Source organism: Canis lupus, chromosome 25, assembly GCF_011100685.1.
Source record: "Canis lupus familiaris isolate Mischka breed German Shepherd chromosome 25, alternate assembly UU_Cfam_GSD_1.0, whole genome shotgun sequence".
NCBI classification, from domain to species: domain Eukaryota; kingdom Metazoa; phylum Chordata; class Mammalia; order Carnivora; family Canidae; genus Canis; species Canis lupus.
This window is the reverse complement of record NC_049246.1, coordinates 7648697-7674300: the sequence shown is the minus strand read 5'-3', so window position 1 is coordinate 7674300 and position 25604 is coordinate 7648697. Positions and strand designations below refer to the sequence as shown.

Here is a 25604-nt window from a genome sequence, read left to right as displayed (position 1 = left end):
GGCCCACAGAAACAAAAAGAATACAACTGCAAAGAACGCCATCCTATCGGAACCCCCTCTCCCTGCCTCCAACCACCTCTCAGGTTCTCATTTCCTCATTCGAAATATCATTAAGAGTCTCCAGGAACAGTGAGACAACAGCATGGCCTATACACAACCCGAGTCCGCCGGCCTCCCGACCTCCAAGGAAGGCGGCCCGGGCAAAAGTGCGTCACCCAGTTTCTTTCTCCCACGGAGACATGCTCAGGTTCTGTATAGGAATTCAATAGATCTCCTAGACTCATAGGTTCACTCTGGGTTTCCACGTTTACAAAGCTTATCAGAGGGGTGCTCTTAGCCCAGAGCAGACGAGATGCCAAAAACCCAGAAAAACGTCACCACCACTACCCCACCCTTAAAATGGGGTGTTTACTCACCTTACACTACATTGACTGTGACTTCCCAATAAAATCGCAGTCTAGAAAGACACGAACATCTGAAAAGACGAAAGCAACGCGCAAACACCACCCCAAAGCAGAGAGGAACTAACGCCCAAGCCCTCGGCATCTGGGGACCTGCACCGCCGTACGCAAGATGGCTGCCACCTCGCGGTTACCCCGGCAGGAATTACAGGTTTGCGCTCGGCATTGTGGGAACTGAAGTCCAACGTTCGCCCTGGGCCTGGTAAACCTCAGCGCTCGGAGACTCGGTCTCCCAGAATCCATTGCGTGATAGACGCAGTAGCGATAACCAAAGTAAACCCTAACTAGTTCCCAGATTTGGAGCTGGGAAGTTATTTAGAACTGTCAACTTTAGCTGAAAAAGGCAGCGACCTACTCTGCGATTCATCCGTAAAAGAAAAGAGAGTCCCTGGCACCCCAAACAGATACATAAGCCGCTCTCGGTGCATGCTTTTAAGACTTTCTAGGATACAAGGAATCAGGCTTTTTCAAAGGGCTCTCGACATTTGGCATCACCCCAGTGATGATCATCCAAGTAGGACTGCCGGCGTTTCTACGAAAAACCACTCAGTAATTTCAGGCTCGTGTTCTTCTGTCCCTGGAAACAATCACTACAGCAGAGCCTTAAGTACTTAGGAGAAAGTCGTTTCGCAGGATCACCGTGTTGTGTTTTTCGTTGAGAAACAAAGACCAATTACTGAGCTTTCCCGTCTAAAAAGTTAATTTGTGACAAGCACTCAGAATCGCAGCTGGTAAATAAATAAGTGCTGCGTGTCTTTTAAAATAGAATTTTTTTTTTAATAACCGAACGACTTGGCAATCCTCAGCTTAGAGCCCCTTCTCTTCCCACCTCTCCACCTCCACACCCTCTAAATCCGCTCCTTCCCCTGCAGTTTTTCCTGCCACTGCAAGTGAAACCGCTAACGTCTTCGATTTTAAATAAATCTTTCTATTGTGGTAGTTTTTAGTTTATCAATATAACAGTTAAAATCACAGTCTGGAATATTTGCGTTTGATTATTTAACAGCTTTATGACCGAGAAGGCTTAGGCTTATGACCAAAGCAGACCATCCCCTTACAAAGAAAGAATCAACCTTTGATGTTTCCTCGTCGTTAGATCCAAGTTATGTATCCTCAGTGGAAACAACCATGTAAGTGAAGTTGGGTCTTTTTTGGAGGTTCAGGATGTCTGTTCATTATAAAGATATTAATCTTTACCACCTTATCAAGATGTTTTCCAAGTTCTCCACTGTTTATTGTATCCCTTGCAACTAATAAGCAATCTTTGAGGAGGTATTTTGAAAGCACGCAAATATCTTGCTGCCAATCAAGCCCCATATTATGGTTCAACCTCCACTGATGATCCTTGCTGCAACCAATCTTTCAATGATGGTTACAAACTAGCTTTCCCCCACCCTAATTCCTTCAAGCCCTCCACATTTAATAGTGATGATACTACTATAAAGAAGAGTTCTCCTTATTTACTATCAGCATGAATTTAGATTTTCCTTTTTGTTCAAAAAGTCCATCAAAAAAATCCATTACTGTCTTTTGTTATTCAGGTAGTTAGTTATATTAGACTGTTTTGAAGACAGTTTTAGATTCACAGAAAAATTGGGTAGAGTACGTGGTTCCCAGGGACTACGCCTTCCCAACCACACAGGTTTCCCCTTTATAAACATCTTATTATGATGATACATTGTTACAATTAGTGAACCAAATATTGATACAGTCACCTGAATTACAGTCCATAGTTATTTAGATTTAATTTTTACCTAATCCCCTTTCTGTTCCAATATTCCTTCCAAGATACCATATTACATGTAGTTGTCATTTCTCTTTAGGTTGTTCGTGGCTATGATAGTTCTCAGACTCTGCTTGTTTTTGATGACCTTGATAATTTTGAGGAAAATTGGTCAGATATCTTGTAGGATGCTCTTCTACTGGAATTTATCTCATGATTTCCCATGATTATATTAAGGTTATAGGTTTTTGAGGAGAAGACCGCAGCAATAAAGTGTAACTTTCATCACATCTTAGCAGGGGTACATACTACCAACATAATTTATGATTGTTTATGTTAAACTTGATCACCTGGTTAAAGCAGTGTTTGTCAAATTTCTCCATTGTAAAGTTACTCTGTTTCCCCCTTTCCAGGGGTCACTGTGCACAGTGCACATTTCTGGTTATTAATCTCCTCCATTAGAGTATGTATATAATTTATTTAGAATTCTTCCACATGGGATATTGTTCTCTTCTTCCCTATCCTTATTTATTTTGATGCTCAAATTATCAGATTTGGCTTCAGAGTGGCTCCCTTTGACCTCCATGTTGAACATTTTCTTACTTTTGTGACACAATAATTTTCCAAGTTTATCTAGTACATTTGTTACTCCTATCCTGGAGTCCACAGTTTCTTCTTCTTCTTTTTTTTTTTTTTTAATTGGAGAATGGTATTTAGAAGCTAAGACCTTAGAACTAAATGTGCTTCTTGATACTGGGGTATTACTGCTTTTAGGCCCTCTCAGGAGACAGAGGTGAGGGAGAAAGGAATAGATATATATTTCCATTTAAGAAATCATTAATATTGATACTTACAATCCAATCCAATTCTTACCATTCTGTTGTCGCCTCCATTTCATATTTATATCTGCCTTCATTAACAGTGACAACCTTGTTTCCTAACAGCAATGTTTACTTATTTACCTAGTCCTGCATTGCACATAAAATAGTTTCAGAATTGTTACATTCCTATAATTACAAAAGCAAACTACTAGAAGGAGCTCATGCCTTGTTTGTAGTTCTTACCCCTATATTGAAGGTTGAAAGTCAAAGTGCTATGTGCAAAAAATAACTTGAATTAGTTCTCTCACCCTACACTATCTATCCTACTTTGGTGGGTTTCTGTTATTTGAAATACACATCAATTCACTTGTTTATATTTCTAGTTTTAGTTTATTTTTCCTTCCATTATTGGTAATTTCATTTTACTTTTGGAATATATAAGATAGAATGCTTCCAAAAATCTAAAGCATCCAAAAAAGTATGATCAGAGAAATATCACACTCTTCTGTTTTTCCTGAACCACTCCATTGTGTAGATGTAGATATACTATCGTTATTCATTTAAAATTCGATGCTGATTTAGGTAGTATCCAGCATCTTGCTACCACCCTTTATATGTATACAATTTAATTGTATCCTTCCTGTGTTTCTTCTTGTAAAAATAAGCAGATAAATGTATGTTTCTTTCTTTCTTGTTTTTTACTCCAAAGTGAACATATCACATATGCTGTTTTGCATTTTGCTTTTTTCAGTTAACCATATCTTCTGGAGATCACTTTGCATCCATTTGCAGAGACGGTTTTCATTCTTTTTTTTTTTTTTTTTTTTTTTACAGCTGTATAACACTCCATTGTGTAGATGTAGATATACTATCGTTATTCACTTAAAATCCAATGCTGATTTAGGTAGTATCCAACATTTTGCAATTTTAAATAATGCTGCAATAAGGTACCCTGTGTGTTTATATTTTAAGAGAATTATCTTTGGAGTAAGCTCCCAAAAGTGGGATTGCTAAATCAAAAGGTAAATTAATATGTACTGCATGTGGTCAAATTCTCTTCCATAGAGATCGTATCATTTTGCATGCCCACCACCAATTTATGAAAGTGCCAGTTTACCTGAGCTTTTGCCAACATAATGAGTGAGAAATGGTATGTCAGTGTAGTTTTAATTTACTTTTTTCTTATTCTAAGTTAGGGAGCTTTTTGTATCTTTTCGCAGATTGTTGGCTTTGGTTCATGTTGTATTTGATTTTTTTAGTCTTTTTTTACTCAATTTAAAAATATATTTACATATTAGGGATGTTAGCCCTTAACCTGGTATATTTCTCACAATAGTTTCTCCTAATTTATGTGTCTGTTCACATGTGCTTGGTTCTCCCCACCACGTAAAAATTTTATTTTTTTGGAAAAACTCATCATGGTTTTATTACATCTGTACTTTAAGTCATAGCCAGAAAGCCTTTACAGACATGTAGGTTAAGAGGAATTTATTTTATGCTTTTTGCTAGATCTCCAATCCATTTGGAGTTTATAGTTATATATGGTATAGGAAATGAATTTCTAATTTTCGCTAACATAATTTAGGCAAGTAATATTTACTTCAGTGTTTTGTGATACCATTCTTATCATATATTAAATGTCCACATAAGCCTGAATTGTCTATTTTATTCTATTAGGCTATCTATCCATGTACCAATACTATACTTCTAATAGTATTTTGTAGGCCTTATCCACTCCCCAATAGCTCTTTTTAGTAATTTCCTAGCTATTCTCAAGTGTGTATTTTTCCATGTAAACTTTGAATTTCCTTAGCTCTAAGAAAAAGCCTTTTGGTAATTTTTAAGTTGGGATTGCACTCTATTCATAAATTAGCTTAAAGAAGAATGATATATGGATAATAATGACACATCCTAAGATTGGACATCTCTCTAAATCAATTTTTGCATCAGGAATACTTATAGTTCCTTCACATAGGTTTTGAACATTTATTAAGTTTATTCCCAAGTATTTTATCTTTTTACTTACTATTGTAAATGATACATTCTTTTTTTCTTTCTTGAGATCTTCTAACTGGTTATTATTTGTGTAAGTTAAGGGTGTTATTTTTCTTTTTCTTTTTTTTAAGGCTGTTATTTTTCATATTAATTTCATATCCTGCTACTTTACTGAATTATTTTGTTGTTTGAGTTGGTTTAGTATTGACTCTTAGAGTTTAACAGGTATGATATGTCATTTGTAACAGAAGTCGTTTTTCCTCTTATTTTTGATTCTTATATCTCTAATTGATTTCTCTTGTCTAATTACATTGTCTAATACTTCCAGCACAATATAGAAATGAAGATAATGATCATCTTTCCCGATTCCTAGCTTTAGTGGAAATATTTTTAATTTTTCTCCATCAAGTAAGATATGCATATATATTTATAGTCATGTTAGAAAGTATCCATCCATTTCTATTTTCTCAAGAGTTTTAAATTAGGAATGGGTGTTGAATTTTGTTAGTGTTTTTCAGCAACTAGATGTATTAATATGGCAAATTACATTAATATTTCCTAATATTAAAGCATTCTTTCATACTTGATAAAAGTCCCACTTGGTCATAATACATTATTTTCTTAGTGTAATACTGGCAGTTATTCACTGTATTTTATCTAGGATTTTTGTATTGACATTTATAAATGATGTTGGTTTGTAAATTTTTTGGTCATATTATAATTAGGTTTAGGTATCAAAGACTAGTCACTGATGGAGAAATTAAAAACAAATAGTTGAGAGTTCTACTTTCCCAGTCTCCTTTGATCTTTCTCCAAGCATTCTTTAATAAGCCACATTTTGCTGTCCTCACATTTGATTCTTGTGGGCCTTCAACTTTTATATTAATATTTTTATGAATAAGGACTATCCTTGGAGTGCACTATCTTTGAACTTTTGTATGTAGCCACATTGTTTATGCTTAATTATTTAAAAATAAACTAAACACAACTTACAACAGGACATAAACCAAGTCCCGGTTCCTTTGTCCTGCCTCTCCCACTTGTATTGCCCTGCTCCCAAAATGACCATAGGAGGCATTTTGTAAATAAGAATATAACACATTTATTTACTTATTGTGCTCAGTGCACTGTCTCTAAAAGTGACAGTGTGAGTAAATCCTAAACAGAGAAAATATGGAGAGTGTTTTTCATTAGCAGTGATGACAGCAAGGAAGGTGGTAACAGCACAGGTATAATGAGGCCAAGGCAAGGGCCAGCTAGCTTCTCAAGTTGGCCCAGATCTTACAATGCCCATCATTCTATCTTCTAACAAGTATGTTCTCTGGTGATAGGCATTATTTACACCCACTCATTTCTCAGTCTATCTTCACAAAAAAGCCAAACTTTACAAAGGGTATGGTGTACCAGACTTCACACAAATAAAATGATACAAAGAAATGGAAGAAGAAATAAAATATTCTTTTCAAATGAAGTCTAAGGAAGCTCTTCTTTTGTTTTTTTTTTTAAATTTTTATTTATTTATGATAGTCACACACAGAGAGAGAGGCAGAAACACAGGCAGAGGAAGAAGCAGGCTCCATGCACCAGGAGCCTGACGTGGCATTCAATCCCGGGTCTCCAGAATCGCGCCCTTGGCCAAAGGTAGGCGCTAAACCGCTGCACCACCCAGGGATCCCCTAAGGAAGCTCTTCTTAAAACTATCTTGCCACATAAATTTTTATCCTAGTCATAAAGAAAATCTGCATTTGATAATTTTTATATCTATAATAGGAAATTTCGGGGGGCTGAGTAAAAAAAGTTAATTTATGCAATAAAATATTTTATAGTTTTACTTCATGGAATATAATTAATTCCCACAAATTTTTTTTGGATTTGGACATGAAACCATTTATGTTTCTAATCAGTAGTTGCAGAAATAACATCTTTCTTGGCTGTTTAGTGCCAAGGTCATTGGAAAGTATACCTTGTAGGCAATTTTTCAGAGCAGCTAGTCAATATATTTGCTTTTTAAAAAACTATGCAGCTTCAATAAAACCTCATATATGAATTGCAGGGTTTCAGTAATTTTCCATCAGTAATGTGATTTATTGATTTTTCCATTATAAATATTTGTAGTTATCATGCACTAAAATTTAGTTTTTAAAAATAATTACATTTCACTATATAAAGATGATAGTTATTGTTTTTAGAACCTACAAATTCAGAAGCTGAATTTATTTTTTAACTCAATGATTGGTAAAGACTACTGAGAGGAGAGTGATTGAAGGATGATTTAGTGGGTTTTCCTGTTTAGGATTTTGTCCTCTATTTTATTAAATTGATGCATTGTTATCACAGAAAATGTGGAAATACAGAAATGATAAAGAAGTTATATTATTTGGTGCTAGCCATAGGTTCCAACTCTGACTAGATTAAGCAGAAGGAAATTTAGGGGAAAGCTATCAGAGGATAAAGAACCCAGGATCAGCTGGGCACCCAGCATGGAAATGAATGAATAGCTGCAAGGTTTTTCAGGAGTGACTCTCTAGAAGAATTATGGCAGCAGTAATTATATCTGCAGAAAAGTTTTGTCAGCACTACAGTGAACATTGCTTGCCATATTCCTTTAAAAAAAAAAGATTTATTTCTTTATTTGAAAGAGAGTGAGCATGAGCAAGGGAAGGGGAGGAGGGAGAGGGAAAGAATCTCAAGCAGACTCCCCGCTGGGCACAGATTTCCCCCCCTCCCACCACACTCCACTAACTTAGCGCTCAGTCTCAGGACCCTGAGATCATGACCTGAGCCAAAATTAAGAGGCGCTTAACAGACTGAGCCATCCAGGTGCCCCTCTATACTTTTTAAACATTAGTTTAAGATTCAGAATCCTAGGAGAAACATTTGATTATCCAAATCCTAGGTCATGTGCCTACGTAGTGACTATGCCAGAATAGGGGAAATGGTAAGCCTGGCCCCTTCAACTCTCCTTGCAGCTCTACCTACCACCAAGACTATGTAGAATGTGGTATTCTCTGCCAGGTAGCTGGCTATTCCATTGGAAAGGTTGGAATCAGATATTAAACAGCCAAAAAATGACCATAATCCCTTAGGAAAATATTAAAAGTATTACACATAAGTTTACAATCCAAAGAAAAGTTAACATTTCAGTACCTCTCCCTTCAGGCTTTTTAAATGCATTTTTCTGCTCTTTACATAATTTGAATCACAGAATCAGAATACAATTTTTAAAAGTCCTATTTCTTTTAATTACCAACATAGCATAAGCACTTTTTTACATGATTAAAATGTTTACAGTCATTGCTAATGGTCAAATAATTACCCACAACATATGTGTAGTAATGTACTTAAATATTTCCCCTGTGCAGCCCAGGTGAGTCAGTGGTTTAGCACCACCGTCAGCCCAGGGCCTGATCCTGGGGACTCGGGATCCAGTCCCACGTCGGGCTCCCTGTAGGGAGCCTGCTTCTCCCTCTGCCTGTGTCTCTGCCTCTCTCTCTCTCTCTCTCTCTCTCTGTGTGTGTGTGTGTGTGTCTCTCATTAATAAATAAATAAAATCTAAATAAATAAATAAATAAATAAATATTTCCTTACTGTTGGAAATTGAGATTTCTAAGGGTAAAATAATTCTATAAAACAAGACTAGCAGACCAAATATTTTGATCTTATTATCCATTGACAGATGAACCAGATTCAGGGACAATTTCATAGGAATGTGTCTTAGTCCATCCAGGATGCTCTAACAAATTACTAGAGGTTGGGTTGTTTAAACAATATTTGTTTCTCATGGTTCTGGAGGCTGAGAAGTCCAAGATTAGGGCACTGGCAGATCCAGTGTCTGGTGAGGGCCTGCTTCCTGATTTGCTGACCACTGTCTTCTCATTGTATGTTCACATGGCAGATAGAGAAATCTCTCTGGTGTTCCTTCCATAAAGGCATTAATTTCATTCCTGAGGGTTCCACACTCGTGACCTTAATTATCTCCTAAAGGCTCCACCTCTTAATACCATCGCATTGGAAGTTAAAATTTCCACATATGAACTATAGGAGGACACAGACATTTAGTGCATAAGTGTGCAACCAATGTGATTGCACTGGGCCCGTGATCAGAATGGCATCCCATGAAGGATTTAGTACTCTGTGATTGCCATCTTGAAATTCTTAAACATTAAATTTTTGAATTTGTGTTTTGTAAGGCAAATGGGATATGGTACACATTTCAGAAGCTTCCTGCCAGCTCCCTACCTCTAAAGGTTGGGTTCTTGGTTGGTTCTTGGGTTCCATCTCAGGACCCTTCTGCACCGGTAGAAAACTCTGTCTCAAAAAAAAAAAAAAAAAAAGAAAAGAAAAAAAAAAGAAAACTCTGTCTCCTTATTTCCACAAATACTGTCTACCTCGGGTAGTGACCTGGTCACACTGAAGGGGGAAGGTCTGCATTCCACTAAAACCCTCTGACTTCAGAGGGATCTTAGGTGAGGGTGTAGAAAAAAATGAGGCTTGGTGACCCTCCAGTGTCATTTCTGGGTGAAACAGGGTGGTAGCTGTCTCCATCCTGGGTTGGCAGCACCACAGTATGTTTGGCAGGCAACCCAACAGGGATGAGCCTCTTGCTTATCCCTAATCTAGGTACCAAGTATGAACCAGCAAGGAAACGGAATCCTTTGCAGTTTCCTATCTGTGGCAGGATAGGGAGATGGGCCCTTGGGAAGGGGAGATTAACTTCCCTCATCCTGAGCTGGGATACAGAGCTTCCTTCTGACACTGGCAGCAGAAGGAATCCAGCATGATCCTCAAGGCAAATGGGCAGTGCACCTGGCACCTGTGAGGGCCTACACTTGCCCCATGAGTATTCCCACATCAAATGGAGCATGACATTAAATGGCAAATAAAAATCACCAAGACAGGAAAAAGTTTTATATCTTTGTACCTTTAATGATACTTTTCTGCTGCATTTTGAACATGGGATCTGCATTTTCATTTTATGTGGGGACTTGAAATTATTAGCCAGTCCTGACCAAATTCAAAATATTTTGACTCAAATTGGAGCCAGATATTCCAGATTTCTCTGATTCTCCCACATCCCCAAATATGTGATTTATTCATCAGTGTTCATTCTCCAGTCTATGCTGAAATTGTTGCCTCCTCATACTTTCCTAACGTTTTTATTTATACTATATTTCTTTGTTATTCTCTATCACAGCATGTCCTTTAGGTTTTTTTATTGCACAAATTACAATATGTAGTTATTGTAATAACTGGACTGAACTGGACTGAACCAGCCAGGCACCCCATGAAGTAACATCTTTAAATTAATTTTTAAAAGGTCAATTTAGGGATCCCAGGGTGGCGCAGCGGTTTAGCGCCTGTCTTTGGCCCAGGGCGTGATCCTGGAGACCCAGGATCGAATCCCACATCCGGCTCCCGGTGCATGGAGCCTGCTTCTCCCTCTGCCTGTGTCTTTGCCTCTCTCTCTCTCTCTCTCTCTGTGACTATCATAAATAAATGAAAATTTAAAAAAAAAAAAATAAAATAAAAGGTCAATTTAGAATTCTATACCCAGTGAAACTATATTTCAAAAACAAAATCTCAGTTATAGAAGTACTGAACAAATGTATCACTGATGGTGGTGAAACAATTGGAAATCCATAACTTTTAAAAAGAAAAAACTAAGATCCATGATTTATATCATATCTAAAAATTATATCATATGATTTATATCATATCACAAACTCTATTATAGGCCTTCAAAAATGCTCCAAAACACAAAACTTCTCAAAGAAAACATAGGAGAAATTATTTTTTGCCTTGGTTTAGGCAGAATTCTTAGATTCAACATCAAAAGCATAATCCATAAAAGAAAACTAGTGGTTGACAAATTATGATTGTCATGAAAGTTAAGAACTTGTGTTCTTTGAAAGGCCTATTAACAGAATAAAAAAACAAGCCATAGACTGGCACAAGATATTTGCAAATCACTTATCTGCTAAGGGATATGTAGCCAGAATATAAATAATTTTCTAAATCCAAAAGTAATAAAACCCAATTTTTTTAATTGGGCAAAAGTTTGAATAGACACTTTAAGGAAGATAAATGGATGGCAAATAAGCATATGAAAAGATGCTCAACATTATCAGTCAAGAGAAAAAATAAAAAATTAATATTAACAAATAAAAATATAATAAATTAATAGTGGCAAGGATATATAGCCTCTGGAATTCTCATACATTGCTGGTGGTATAAAATGCTACCAACACTTGGAAAACAGTTTGGTAGTTCCTTCAAAGTTAAAGATCCATCACTGTATGATCCAGCCATTCCAATTTAGGCATTGCCGAGAAGAAATGAAAACATATATCCAAATGAATACTTGTAGACAAATGAAAAAATGTTTATCACAACTCTATCTGGTCCAAAATTGGAAATAATGGATATTGGATATTGGAAAATACCCATTGCTAGGTCAATGGATAAATAAATTGACATGCCATACAATAGAAGACTACTCAGCAAAAAAAGGACTATTGCAAAACAAGGATGACTCTTAAGATAATAATATATAATGTTGATAAGATTAATTAATAGAATTAATATTATTTTTTGCTTGGAGTGAAAAAAGCCAGGCAAAACAGAGTACAGACAGTAAAGTATGATTCCCTTCATCCAAAGTTCTAGAAATTGTAAACTAACCTATAGTGGCAAAAAGCAAAATAACATAGGGAATCAGGGGAGGGTGAGATGGGTTTGGAGTTGAAGAAAGAATAGGGAGATCCCTGGGTGGCACAGCGGTTTAGCGCCTGCCTTTGGCCCAGGGCGCGATCCTGGAGACCCGGGATCAAATCCTACGTTGGGCTCCCGGTGCATGGAGCCTGCTTCTCCCTCTGCCTGTCTCTGCCTCTCTTTCTCTCTCTCTATCATAAATAAATAAAAATTAAAAAAAAAAGAAATCTGAAAATGTAGCGCCCCTTATAAAAAAAAAAAGAAGAAGAAGAAAGAATAGGAGGAAAGGATTGCAATGGGGCACAATACTTGGGAGTGTGGCTATGTTTTTAAATTTGATTGTGTTTTTGCTTTCACAGGTGAATATTTCAAAACACCAAAATTGCACTCATATTTGTGCATTTTATTGTATAGCTTTTTTGATTCTGTATTAATTAATCTTATCAACATTATATCTTCTAAAAGATTCCTTAAAATGTCCTGTTTATTTGTGGTATTCTTCCTGGTTTCTATTTAGACTGGAAACATTTTAAATGAACTAGACTCTTTTTTTTTTTTTTATTCAGCTAAGCCATAGATATTCCAACACAGGATTGCCTTCAGAAACTAAAATCCTCACCAAATGATGAAAAGAGAAGAGACAGAAAATTCTAAATATAAGCATGTCTGTAATTTAAAAACTTAAAAAACGTTAGGCTCCCAGTACTCTCTCCTATCCCACACCTTGCTGCTCTCCTGTGACTCCCTCACCAAAGTTTACCTGCCCTGTTCCATCTGGGAAGTGATTCTATGCTGTTCTGTTTTTTCTCCTTGGTAAGATGTTACTTCACAGGTGTCATGCCTTAGACCTAAACACAAGGAGTTTTCTTCCTGTTGTTCTCACGAGGCAGTTCCTACCTTACATTAGAAAGCTCTTTCAGTTTCAGGAACTCCATCTTTGTTACCAGTTGATTTTGATTCCCCTCAAATTGGCTAAACGTCTCTAAAATTGAAAGAGATAAAAGACAAACTGATTGAAATGAGACTTAAAAGAACACTTTCTAAAGGTTCTCAATGATGAGATTGGGGGTATAGCTCAAATGTCATTTCAAGATCATGTACTCACACCTTCAATCTGATGGTCTCTTAGATATCTCCATCCAGCTATGCAACTGTACAACTCTGGTTTTTCTGTTTCTGTAATAGTAGTTGGTTGTGCATTGAATAATAGAACACCACAAACGTGGCAACAGCAGCATGGATGTGTGGGGATAAGTGAATGGAATTGTGAATAAATGCCATGCATCTCAGATAAAATTAACACAGCAGGATGGGTGGGAGGGGGAGATTATTCTTTATTTTAGATATGCTTAGTTTGAGGGAGTGGATTCTTCTAAAGGAGATTCCTAGTAGGCAGGTGAGAATGTGTGGCTTAATTTCACTAAAAAATATCCAAAAAACAAAAACCCAAAATCAGAGCAGGAAATAATGTGGTTGTCAGCTGCCTAGTGCCTAATAATCAGTAAAGCCATAATTGAACAAGTTGCTTCAAGGGAAAAAATATAGAATAAGAAAAACAAGAAACTCAGAACTGGATCTTTACATTAAGAAGACTGGAAACAGCTTTATGTTCATCAATAGAAGACTAATTAAACAATTATGGTACATTCACACAATGGAACGCTGTGTAGTAAAAAAAAAATTTTTTTTTCTGTACTGGAAAAGGATAATCTTCTGTGTGCCTCTGTTTAGAGACTTAAGATCCAAAGATCTACTGCACTGTGTAAGGTAGAGAGGTACAAGTGTAGTGAAGTGCCCCAGAACGGAGCATTAGAGAGGGGGACGATGGAAATTGACCCAGTTGTTGGGAGTGATGAATTCCATAGAAAGGTCAAGCATGGGGCAAATGGAGAGAAGGTCATGGTGAAGAGGCAAGGATGAAGGACATTATCTAAAAGGGAGAAGACATTCACTTATGGAGGAAAGACAATCTACAGGCAGTGTCTTTTGCCTGGTGTGCTCAGAGACTGTCTCCACCCTTCCTGCTGTGAAGAATCTGGTGAACTGTCCTACAAGGTAGCACCAAGCCTGCCTAGTACTGCTTCCTCAGTATATCCACCTCTTTGCACTCACCAGGATCCTTCCACGGCCCAGCCCACAGCGCTGGGCCATTTTTCAATCCTTAGGCACCCATTATTGTTTTCTCATAATAGATTTGATTTTCATGTGAAAGTGTTCTAGCTGCCTCCTCTACTCTATGCTCATTATTCATGTAGTTTAACCTGAGAAAGTTCTTTAATATAATTTAAACTTCCTAGTAAATAGAACATTTTAGTGTACTTGTTATAGATAGCATATTACCTAAAATTCATTGTACGTGGCAGTTTTATTTATATTTGCACAAATATTTACTAATACAGTAGCAATAAAAAATACTTTATTTCAAAAGCCTCAGCTGCCATAATCTACATTCATAAATGATGTGTTCTCAACCCAGAGAGCTTTTTAAAGTAACTAACAAATAGTGCCAGACACTCTTCTACAGCATTACATACTTCAATCATTGAATCTCCTGAACAGTCCTATGAAGTAGATGCTATTATGATCCCTATTTTACAAACCAAGAAACTGAGGCTCAGAAGGATTTTATAGCTGTAACTTGCTTAAGGTTAATGATACTAGTAAGAGGCAGAACCAGAATTTAAAACTTTGTAATCCTCCTCTGGGCCCATACTCCTAACCCTAAACTTAAAGCAGAAATGTCTTGTAGGAAATATGTAAATATATTCAACTTTAGGAGAATTTGAATGTGTTCATGTCAAGATTATTATAAAAAGTTTGATCTATTCAAGGGTGTTATAAAATGTAATTGAACTTGTAAAAAATGTACATAATATACTCATTATAATAAGTCAAAAACACATGTATGTTAAGGAAAAGATAATCATCTCCCCACCAGCCCGCACTCCACCCAACTCCTCGGAGGTAACCAATGTTAACATGAGGGCATATCTCCCTCCACTTCATTCTCCATTTTTTAAAAAAGATTTTGTTTATTCATGAGAGAAACAGAAAGGCAGAGACATAGGCAGAGGGAAAAGTAGGCTCCCCGAAGGAAGCTGGTTGAAAGAGTCAATCCGGTGATGCCAGGATCATACCCTGAGTCGAAGGCAGTTGCTTAACCACTGAGCCACCTAGGTGCCCCTCGTTCTCAATGTTTATACAAATACATACACACATATGGGGGCACCTGGGTGATTCAGTCAGTTAAGTGTCTGCCTTCAACTCAGGTCATGATCCCAGGATCCTGGGATCCAGCCCCGAGTTGGGATCCCTGTTCAGAGCCTGCTTCTCCCTCTCCATCTGCCCCTCCCTCTGCGCATGCTCTCTCTCTCTCTCTCTCTCTCAAATGGATAAATAAAACCTTATAATCTTTATATGTATCAGGTTTCCTCCTTCCTTCCTTCTTTCTGCTCCTTCTTTTCACAAAATGGGATCATTCCCTTCACATGTTCTTGCACTTGCTTTTTTTCCAGTCCTTTGCTGGGGAATATTTCACTTTGGTATTGCATTCCGCTGCTCTCTGGAAATTCCCTCTTCCAATAAGTGTTGGGCAAAAGGGCCTTTGAAGAAAAATGAGTCCTGTCTAACTAATAGCCTGGGTCTGTAAGTGGGTATCTGACATGGCTAAGATGATCCTGTGGCCATTGTAGAAAGGACACTGTAACTGTTCGCAAGAAAGGACACCACTGACACTGTGTTGCTGAGAAGTCTTTGGAATTGTTCCTTTGGCAATTGCGTTATCCTTATAATTGTTAATAGGCAAATCCATAAAAGAAAAGGCATTTCTTTTTATTTTTTTATAATTTTTATTTATTTATGATAGTCACACAGAGAGAGAGAGAGGCAGAGACATAGGCAGAGGGAGAAGTAGGCTCCATGCACCGGGAGCCCGATGTGGGATTCAATCCCCCGTCTCCAGGATCGCGCCCTGGGCCAAAGGCAGGCGCCAAATCGCTGCGCCACCCAGGGATCCCACAAAAGGCATTTCTGTATTTGTCTGGGAGAAATGGGTAGCTGAGGTGTCTCCCATTTTGATGCCAAGACCAGATCAGTTGGCACTGGCCAACATTAATCAGTCCTTGGCAGGGCCCAAATGAAGCCTGGGATAGCCAAAGGACAACCAAGTGGTCAGAGGTTTAATTTGTAGAAAGCTCATGGGCAAGACCAGTGACATGCATCATGGGGCCTCTTGTTAAAGAATTATTAAGAATTTCAGGATAGTGACAGCAGAGCATTAAATCAAATGCTGGCCCTTCTGAGTGTTGTCCCTGGTTCTGCTGCCCAGGTACCATGTCCATGAAGCCAGTACCCTGCTTAGGGTATCCAATAGTGGGGTGGAAGGAAACTTTCATTACCTTGCCTTTTGGTCAAGTGATAAACATTTTCCATTAGATTTTTTACTTAAGGCTGATTTGTAAAATTTTTATTCTAATAACATTTAAGGAAAAGTGTGACATTTTTATTCTTCAGTGTAATTTATGCATCAAGGCAAAGCCCCCTCTCAAAGCATTATGTTTTATTCATTGCTAGAGATTAGAAGGGATTACATCCTGTGAGCATCAAGTGCAGTTAACATCAGAAAGGAAACCATACCATATCCTCAAAAAAAAGTGGAATCCCAGGATTTGCCAGATCTGGCAGCTACATTCCCTTATTTGGAAAAGTTAATGGAGGAACAGGACAAATTTCAAGCAAGAAATATGTCTATCATCTCTGCAGCAATATTTTTCTGGTATTTTACATAATAATATTTTAATGCCATTTTTTCCACTTAGTTTCTTTCAAAGAATTTTCTTTCTATCCAAGTGCCTAAAAATCTCTATTTGTTCTCCTACTAGGTATCTCTGTCACTATCATGATTTTCATTATGGCAAAATAAAATGATAATATTGATTGTTAAACCATTTGTAGGTAAAAAATGCAGCTATCACTCTCATTTTTTAACTTTTGGGATCTCTTCCTTGGAGGAATAAGTCACAGAATTTTGATTAAGTCTGCCATCTAAGCAATGATAAATCATCTATCTCATGTAGAACAGGTCACGCATTTGAGAATGGTGAGGTCATTGCAGGCTTGGTTTTTTTGTTTTTGTTTTTTGCTTTTTTTTTTGTCTTTAGAGAGATAAAGCATGCACATATGATGAGGGTTGCGGGGTGCAGAGGGCAGAGGGCAGAGGGGAATGGAGAAAGAGAGAACCAGATTCCCCACTGAGCCTGGAACCCATAGGGCTCACTCTCATGATCCTGAGATCATGATCCTGAGATCATGACCTGAGCTGAAATCGAGTTGGATGCCCAACCGACTGAACCCCAGATGCACCAAGGCCATGACAGTTTTGATGAGGCAAAACAGCTGGTACCATAGAGAATATTCTCAAAGTCCTCCATCCCTCCTTTGGAGGCCCTCATCTTTCTTTTTTATTTCTATTTTGAGCTGACATCAGCCCATTTAGTAATACCCAACTTTTACCTTATTATTATTATTATTATTATTATTATTTAGATTTTATTTATTTATTCATGAAAGACACACAGAGAGAGGCAGAGACACAGGCAGAGGGAGAAGCAGGCTGCATGCAGGGAGCCTGATGAGGAACTCAATCCCGGGACTTTAGGATCATGCCCTGGGCCGAAGGCAGGCGCTAAACCGCTGAGCCACCCAGGTGTCCTTAGCTTCTTTTTTTTTGATAGATAATTGCCTTCATCAGTTAGCATTGAGTCCGGGTTACTTTCCCCACCCTTGCCCCATCACCTTGAAAGCAAATTTCTGTTTCACTTACAGATATTTACTAACAGTCACATTTAGACGTGAACACAAAAGAGTTCACAGAACCTTTTCCGTAAGCTTGTTCTTTGTTTCTTTAGTGCTCTGACCACCACCTTGCATGAACGTTTCTTTTGAAACAGAAAGACAAATTCTGTTATTCTTCATAGTTGGCATTAGAGAACCAGAAACCCTCCTCACTTGTGGTTGAATACCATCCCGAAGGGTACAGACCACAGGTCTCTCTCTATGCTTATCATTTGTTCATGTACAAGCGAGCAGCATCCCCAGAATATTTTAGTCTGAATACTTTTCATCTCACCAATGAAAATTCATTTCTAACATCCTTCACGATATTTACAAGTCTATTAATTGTGAAAACTCATTTCTGACCTTAGATAGCAAAGTGGTGTTGATGGAGATATGAATAGCCAAAGGGGTGGTGGTAATACCCTCTGGAACATGGCCTTTCTGATATAAGGCTAGCTGACTCACTTCCCTTACCACATGAATGACTGATGAGAATGCTAGCTGCACCTAGAATGTAGCTTGAACACACATTTCTATCACATTGTCTATGGGAAATACTGTAAAGTATCTCACGGGCATCATAACAATCTCATAGCTATGCTTTAAAAAGAGAGTATTCTCACTTCTGATTCACAGTTAAACCCTGCCACAACCTTTCATCCCTCACTGTGCCATGAAAACTGCCTGCCTTAATATCTCCTGTGAGATCCTAATCTCCAAATCCATGGATTCCCTTTTGTTCTTCTCCGCCAGTGGCATTTGACATTGTTGACTGTTTCTCTCTTTTTGATACTTTGTCCTCCTACTTCTGTGTTCCTTTCTTTTAGTCTCCTCTTCTTTCTTCTTGTCCAATATCAACAGTCTTGAAGATCTTGACCTCAGCCTTTTACTTTAATATTTGTTTCCATATTCTCTTTACATGAATTAATCCAAGTCCTAATGCTTCGACTAGTTCTTCCTTACTGAAAACTCCCTGTATCTTTATCTCTAACCTTGCTCCTGAATCCAGCAAATATATCTTCAACATCACTATTTAGAGATCTTCCAGGCAAATCAAAAGTGCTGTATTTGAATTCATCGTTACCTGTTCCCCATTACAAGGCCCATTCTTGCAAGTTTTTTTATTCCAATTTCATGATACCACTGTCCAACTAATTCCCTAAGACTCAAATCTGAATGTCTTGACTTTTTCCATCTCTCTCCATCTAATCTGTCACCTTTTAAATAGCTCTTAATTCTGTTCCCTCTTCTTTGCTACTGTGGCCACACACCTTCATCATTTCTCCCCTGAATTATTGAAATAGCTTCCTAAGCAGACTGCTGCTGCTATCTATTCTTTTTTTCTATAGCCCATTCCCCACAAGGTGACAAATTATTTTCTAAAAAGTAAAGTAAATCAGACCATAAAAATGGAAGCCTATACAAGGGACACCTAACTCAGACTTGAAGGGTCAGAGAAAGAAACATCTCAATCCAGGTTGGCAAGAAGATTTCATCTCAAGGCAACCATTGGAATTAGTTCATAGTGGCTGTCAAGTGCCCTGGCCTTTCAAAGGACTCAAAGCCCCTCCGGGTTTAGGGAGAAATAGGAGGCTATGCCACTTAGCAGGAGCTAGATGGTTGAGGATCTTGTACTAATTCTAAGTGAGAATCCATTCTCAGGGTAGTGAGATGCCATTACATCCAGGAAGTCACTTGGTCAGATTTCCATTTTAGAATATACTCAGTGTAGAGAGAAATGATAGAGGTCTGTAATGGAGGGTCATAAAACATTTTATAAGTGAGAAAATAGGGGCACCTGAGTGGCTCAGTGGTTGAGTGTCTGCCTTTGGCTCAGGGTATGATCCCAGGGTCCTGGGATTGAGTCTTTTAATAAAAGATTTTATTTATTTATTCATGAGAGACACAGAAAGAGAGGCAGAGACACAGGCAATGGGAGAAGCAGGCTCCATGCAGGGAACCTGACATGAGACTTGATCCCGGGTCTCCAGGAGCACATCCTGGACTGAAGACAGCACTAAACCACTGAGCCACCCGGGCTGCCCAATAAAGTCTTTTTAAAAATGACTTTTATGAGTGAGAAAATATGAGGTTCAAAAAGGTTAAGTATATCTTCCAAGATCACATAGCTAGCTACTAAGTCTGGAGTCTGATTGCTAGCTCAGTTTTGTTTAGCTTATGCTGTTCTGCCTATTATTCCTCCAGTACACAAATATCACCATCTTTCATCATCTATATGAAATCTTTCATATTCTATAGCCATTTACATTTATTCATGCAACATATAGGAAGCCCTCTCTAGCCTAACAAACAGTTCAGAAAACAAACATAAATTATGGTTATCTTCAAGGAACTCATGGTGTAGTGGGGGATTTAGACATAAACAAATAACAAAAATACAAGGTAGAGTGAGAATAAAGTTATACTAGGCAAGGGTCATGGAGAAGATGGTTAAAGGACTGTCCAAGTCTACCCAGGCATTATGATGGGCTTCTCTGGATGGACAAAGTTGAGTCTTAAAGAGTGTCTAGGGATTTTTCTGGAGAAGAAAGGCATAAAACATTTAGAATATTTAAAGTCAAGGAGGCAAGACAGAGAACATTCCAAATAATTTGTGTACTGCCAGAGCATACATTGTGTATATTTTATTAGAAAGATAAGTTGGGGTAAGTGTCACCAAAAGCTCTGTAAAGCATACAAAGATTTTGAGGCTATGACTCGTAGGAAAGGGAAGTAGGGCAATGGCAAGATTAGAATTGCTTTATAAAAAAAAAAAGAATTGCTTTATAGAGCTTTGTGGGGGTTTGGTTATAAAGAGGACAGAGCTAGAAAGAGGAGGCTCTTTCATTGATGAGGGTTGGAGGTAAAACCATAGAAGTGGGGGTCTTGGGTAAAGCAAATTGTGTATTGAGCTTCCCCCTCATGCCTAGCCTCTGGCTCACTTATTTCTCCTTTCTACTGGCAGCAGCTGACAATTAAGCTATTTGCTGACTTAAACGTGGCCTCCTCATCGCCAGCATCCCCTCTACTGCAAACTTTGCTTTTTTTAAGGAAATGCTTTTGAAATGGTATCAGTGCCTTTAGCAACCTGGTGATGCTTCCAAGTCATAAAAAGAATTGCAGTGTCCCTGCCAAGGAATCGAATGGTGAAGATTTGCCACACCATCTATGGAAGGTTACCAATTCTTGTTCTTTACCGTGTTTGTAAAATACATAAAAAATACATTAAAAATTATAGCAACATGCCAACCTGAGTTTAAGAGGTTTCTTATAGAACATAAAATTACTTACCTAGAGAGTTTAATAATAATTTCCACTTATTAAGTGAATACAATATCCCAAGAATTGTATTTGGGGCTTCATATACAACACTTTGAATTATCACAACATCTCTGAAAGGTGGCTGATATTATTATTTAGATTTTACAAATCACCAATTTGAGTACTTGAAAGGTTAAATAACTTGCCCAAGATTGACATTGTGTAGTTAGGATTGAAATCCACTCTCTTTACACAAACTTACAATGCCTTTCTGTGCAGACGTGTTGTGTGTGTACTTAAATACTTTAGGTAGGTTTCACCTTGAAGACTTAACTCATTTTTAATTAAGCTTCTTTATAATTTATTTCAGTCTGTCTCTAGACATTAGACCTTTCAGTAACTATTATTTAATGAAAACAAATTATATGTTCATATGAGATATTTATTATACTTTATAATACTGTACCAAGCAAAATCTCAAACTAATTGGCGTATAAACTAAAATACCTAGTGATGTCATTACCCCTAATTTTGTTTCTATAAAACTGCATGAATTCTGGTATGCATGGGTATTCACTTGCACTGCTGGTAGAGTAAAAATTAGAACAATGTTATAGAGAGTAATTTGATAATATGTACCCAAACTTTAAAATCTGTCCACTTAAAAAAACCCTCATCATTCTGAAATATTTCAAATATATACAAAAGTGGACAGAAGAATATAATATACTGCCATGTGTCCATCACCTAACTTCAATAACTATCAACTAGGAGTCAGTCTTGATTCATATATAATCCACGTTTTTCCTCCTATCTGTATTATGTTGAATTCTAGATATCTTATCATTTTTTTCTAAAAAAATCATTTTATGTCATTGTTTTTAATTTACATTTTAACTTTACACTGAAGTGTAATATATACATAGAAATGTGCTATTCCAGGGGCACCTGGCTGGCTCAGCCAGTAGAGTATGTGACTCTTGGGGTTGTAAGTTTGAGCCCCATGTTGGGTGTAGAGATTACTTAAAATAAAATCTTTAGAGAAAAATAAAAGAAATATGCTGATCCATTATTTACAATAGCCAAATTATGGGAGTAACCCAAGTATCCATCAATAGATGAATAGACAAGACATGATATATATATAAAAATATATATAATGGAGGGGCAGCCAGGTACCTCAGCCATATATATAATGGACTATTATTCAGCCATAAAAAAGAATGAGCTCTAGTCATTTGCAACAACATGGATGGATCTAGCGAGAATAGTGCTAAACAAAATATGTCAGAAAAAGACAAATACTATGATGATTTTACTCACATGTGGAATTTAAGAAACAAAACAAATGAATAAAGGAAAAATAAGATGACCAGCCAAGAAACAGACCCTTAACTATAGAGAACAAACAGATAGTTACCAGAGAGAAGGTGGGTGAGGGACTGGAGGAAGGGGTGAAGGGGATTAAGAGTACACTTATCTTGACAGGCACTGAGTAATGTATAGAATTGTTGAATCACTATATTGTTTACCTGAAACCAACATAACAGTGTATGTTAACTATACTGGAATTTAAAAAAAAGAGAGAGAAATGTGCTGCTTACCAAATTTTTAAAAATAAAGATTGGGAGACACCTGGGTGGCTCAGGGGTTGAGTGCCTGCCTTTGGCTCAGGTCATGATCCCGGGGTCCTGGGATTGAGTCCCACATTAGGCTCCCTGCAGGGAGCCTGAATCTCCCTCTGCCTATGTCTCTGCTTCTCTCTCTGTGTGCCTCTCATAAATTAATAAACAAAATCTTTAAAATAAAATAAAGATTGTATTTTTAAGGGAAGTTTTAGGTTCACAGCAAAATTGAGAAGCAATTACAGAGATTTCGCATATACCCTCTGCCCCTACACATGCAGAACTTCTCTCCTTATTACCATCCTCTACCAGAGTGAGACATTGGTTAAAATTATGAACCGTCATTGACACATTAAAATTACCCAAAGTCTATAGCTTTCATCAGGATTCACACTTGGTGTTGTACATTCTATGGATTTGGAAAAATGCATAATGACATATACCATTCTTAGAGTATCATAGAATATTTTCAGTGTCCTAAAAATCATCTGCACCCCATCTGTTCCTCCTCACCCCTAACCACTGACATCCATTATCTTTTTTATTGTCTCCATAGTTTTACCCTTCACAGAGTGTTGGAATCATACAGTGTAGAGCCTTTTCTGATTGGCTTCTTTCACTCACTAGTATGTTTAAGTTTCCTTCATGTCTTTTCATGACTTGATAGATGATTTCTTTTTAGTCCTGAATAATATTCCATTGTCTGGATGTACCATAGTTTCTGTATCCATTCACCTACTGAAGGATATCTTGGTTGCTTTCAGGTTAGGGAAATTATGAATAAAGCTGCTATAAATATCTGTGTTGCTTTTTATATGTGCATAAATTTTCAACTTCTTTTGGTAAATACTAAGGAGTGTGATTGCTAGATCATATGGTAAGAATATATTCAGTTTTGTAAGAAACTGCCAAAGTGTCTTCCAAAGTAGCTATACCTATTCCATTTTGCATTCTCCCCTGCAATGTGTGTTGCTTCACTTCCTTGTTAGCATTTGGTCTTGTCAGTGTTCTGATCTTTGGCCATGCTAATAGGTGCAAATCTCATTGTTGTTTTAATTTGTGTCTCTCTGTGTTGTTTCACAAAACTAGCCCCCATACATGCAGGGCAAAGAGAGACAGAAGAGGCAGACCATTTTAGGTTGGTATGAGGCAGTTTTAATAAGCAAGGGAAATCTATTTACAAGTCTTGTCCTGTGTGTCCAAAAGGCAAGTAGATCTCCACATCCATCTTAAAAGTATATGTAGAGGTCATATACTGTTTAGATGGTCTCAACACCACACACCACATAACTTTCTTAAGGCTATGTCCTTGGGGCAGGTTCTACCATGGGGAAGTCAAGTAAAATGCACATTCCAAGGACAAGGATGAGGGTGAGGAGCTCTGATTGTCCAGGTCCAGCCAAAAAGTCAATAGACCATCACATCCTCTTACTGAGCTCCTCAAACACCCTGATGACATATGATGTGGAGCATTTATTCATATGCTTATTTTCCATCTGTATATCTTCTGTGGTGGGGTGTCTTTGGTCCATTTTTAAGTCCAGTGCTACACACCAAATTCTCACAAACTGAACACACTGGGCAACTAGTACCTAGATCAAGAAACAGAATCATGGGACGCCTGGGTGGCTCAGGGGCTGGGCATCTGCCTTTGACTCAGGGGGTGATTCCAGAGTCCCGGGATTGAGTCCCACATCAGGCTTCCTGCATGGAGCCTGCTTCTCCCTCTGCCTATGTCTCTCTCTCTCTCTGTCTCTCATGAATAAATAAATAAAATCTTAAAAAAACAAACAGAATCCTTCATACCAGTTAAAATTTTTTTTACCATTACTATTATTATTTATTAAGCCTTTACTTTTTATGCTATTATTTTATTACACCTAAAAACTAAGCAATAATTCTTTACTATCATTAAATATCCAGTGTTCTAATTTCCAATGGTCTCATAAATGCATAATTATTTTTCACATTTTGTTTTCTCGAATCAGAATCCAAGTAGGTACATGCTTGCATTTAATCAGTTAATCTCTTTTAATGCTCAAAATGTTTCCATGGCTCATTTATTTCCCCCTTGGAATTTACTTTTTTAATTTTAATTTTTATTGAGCTATAATTGACATACAGCATTATGTTGATTTCAGATGTACAACATAATTATTTGATATTTGTTTATATTGTGAAATGATCACCACTAAAAGCCCAGTTAACATCTGTCATCATAGTGATGCCATTTTTTTCTTATATGAGAACTTCTAAGATCTATTTTCTTAACAAATTCCAAATTTGCAATGGAGAATTATTAACTATAGTTGCAATACTATACATTATATCCCCATGATTGTTTTTTTAATCAGTGGAGGTTTGTCCCATTTCACCCATTTCTCAACCGATGCCTCTGGCAATTGCCAATTTGTTCTCTGCATCTGTGAGCCTTTTTAAAAAAATGTTATTTGTTTTTCTCTGTCTGACTTATTATTTCACTTAGCATAATCCGACCATGCTGTAAATGGCACTATTTCCTTCTTTTTCGTGGCTGAATAATATTCCAGTGCATATATATGTATGTGTTTGTGTATACCAAATTATTTTTTATCCATTCATCTGTCATTAAATACTTAAGTTGTTTCCATATCTTGGCTACTGTTAATAATGCTGCAATGAAATGGGGGAGAAGATATCATTTTGAGTCAGCATTTCCATTTTTTTAGGATAAATACCCAGAAGTGGAATCAATATATAATATAATAGTTCTATTTTGAGTTTTTGAGAAAACTTCATACTACTTTTCATGGTGGTTGTACTAATTTATATTTCCATCAGCAATGCACAAAGATTTCCTTTCCTCCACATCTCACCAACACTTGTTACTTCTTGTATTTGTTACTATCCACTCTAACCATGTCATCATGATTTTGATTAGAGTTAGAATTTCCCCGATGATTAGGGTTGTTGAACACCTTCTCATGTACTGATGGCCATCTGCATGTCTTCTTTGGAAAAATATCTATTCCGCTCCTCTGCCCATTTTTGAAAAAGATTTATTTACTTATTTTGAAAGAGAGACAGAGCACAGTGATTGAGGGAAAGAATCTCAGGCAGACTCTCACTGAGCACCAAGCCTGTCGCAGGACTCAATTTCAAGACCCTGAGATTACAACCTGAGCCAAAATCA

General features: G+C 37.3%; 1 protein-coding gene and 1 long non-coding RNA gene across 11 annotated transcripts in view; one reads left to right on the top strand and one right to left on the bottom strand.

Annotated features, from left to right (window-relative positions):
• The window catches only part of N4BP2L2 (NEDD4 binding protein 2 like 2), a 72885-nt gene extending 72270 nt beyond the window's left edge, over positions 1-615 (bottom strand). For 3 of the 10 annotated variants that reach the window (XM_038573325.1, XM_038573326.1, XM_038573327.1), the window contains exon 1: positions 417-597. The gene's annotated coding sequence lies outside the window, so the exon portion shown is untranslated. Of the gene's footprint in view, positions 1-416 lie in introns of all 10 variants that reach the window. The other 7 variants (XM_038573317.1, XM_038573318.1, XM_038573322.1 and 4 more) reach the window with 6 other exon arrangements.
• LOC111092442 lies at positions 449-20787 on the top strand. Its single transcript, XR_005378362.1, has 3 exons — positions 449-1192; positions 1468-1591; positions 20512-20787. It is a non-coding gene; the product is annotated as an uncharacterized LOC111092442 (long non-coding RNA).
• The last annotated feature ends 4817 nt before the right edge of the window (positions 20788-25604 follow it).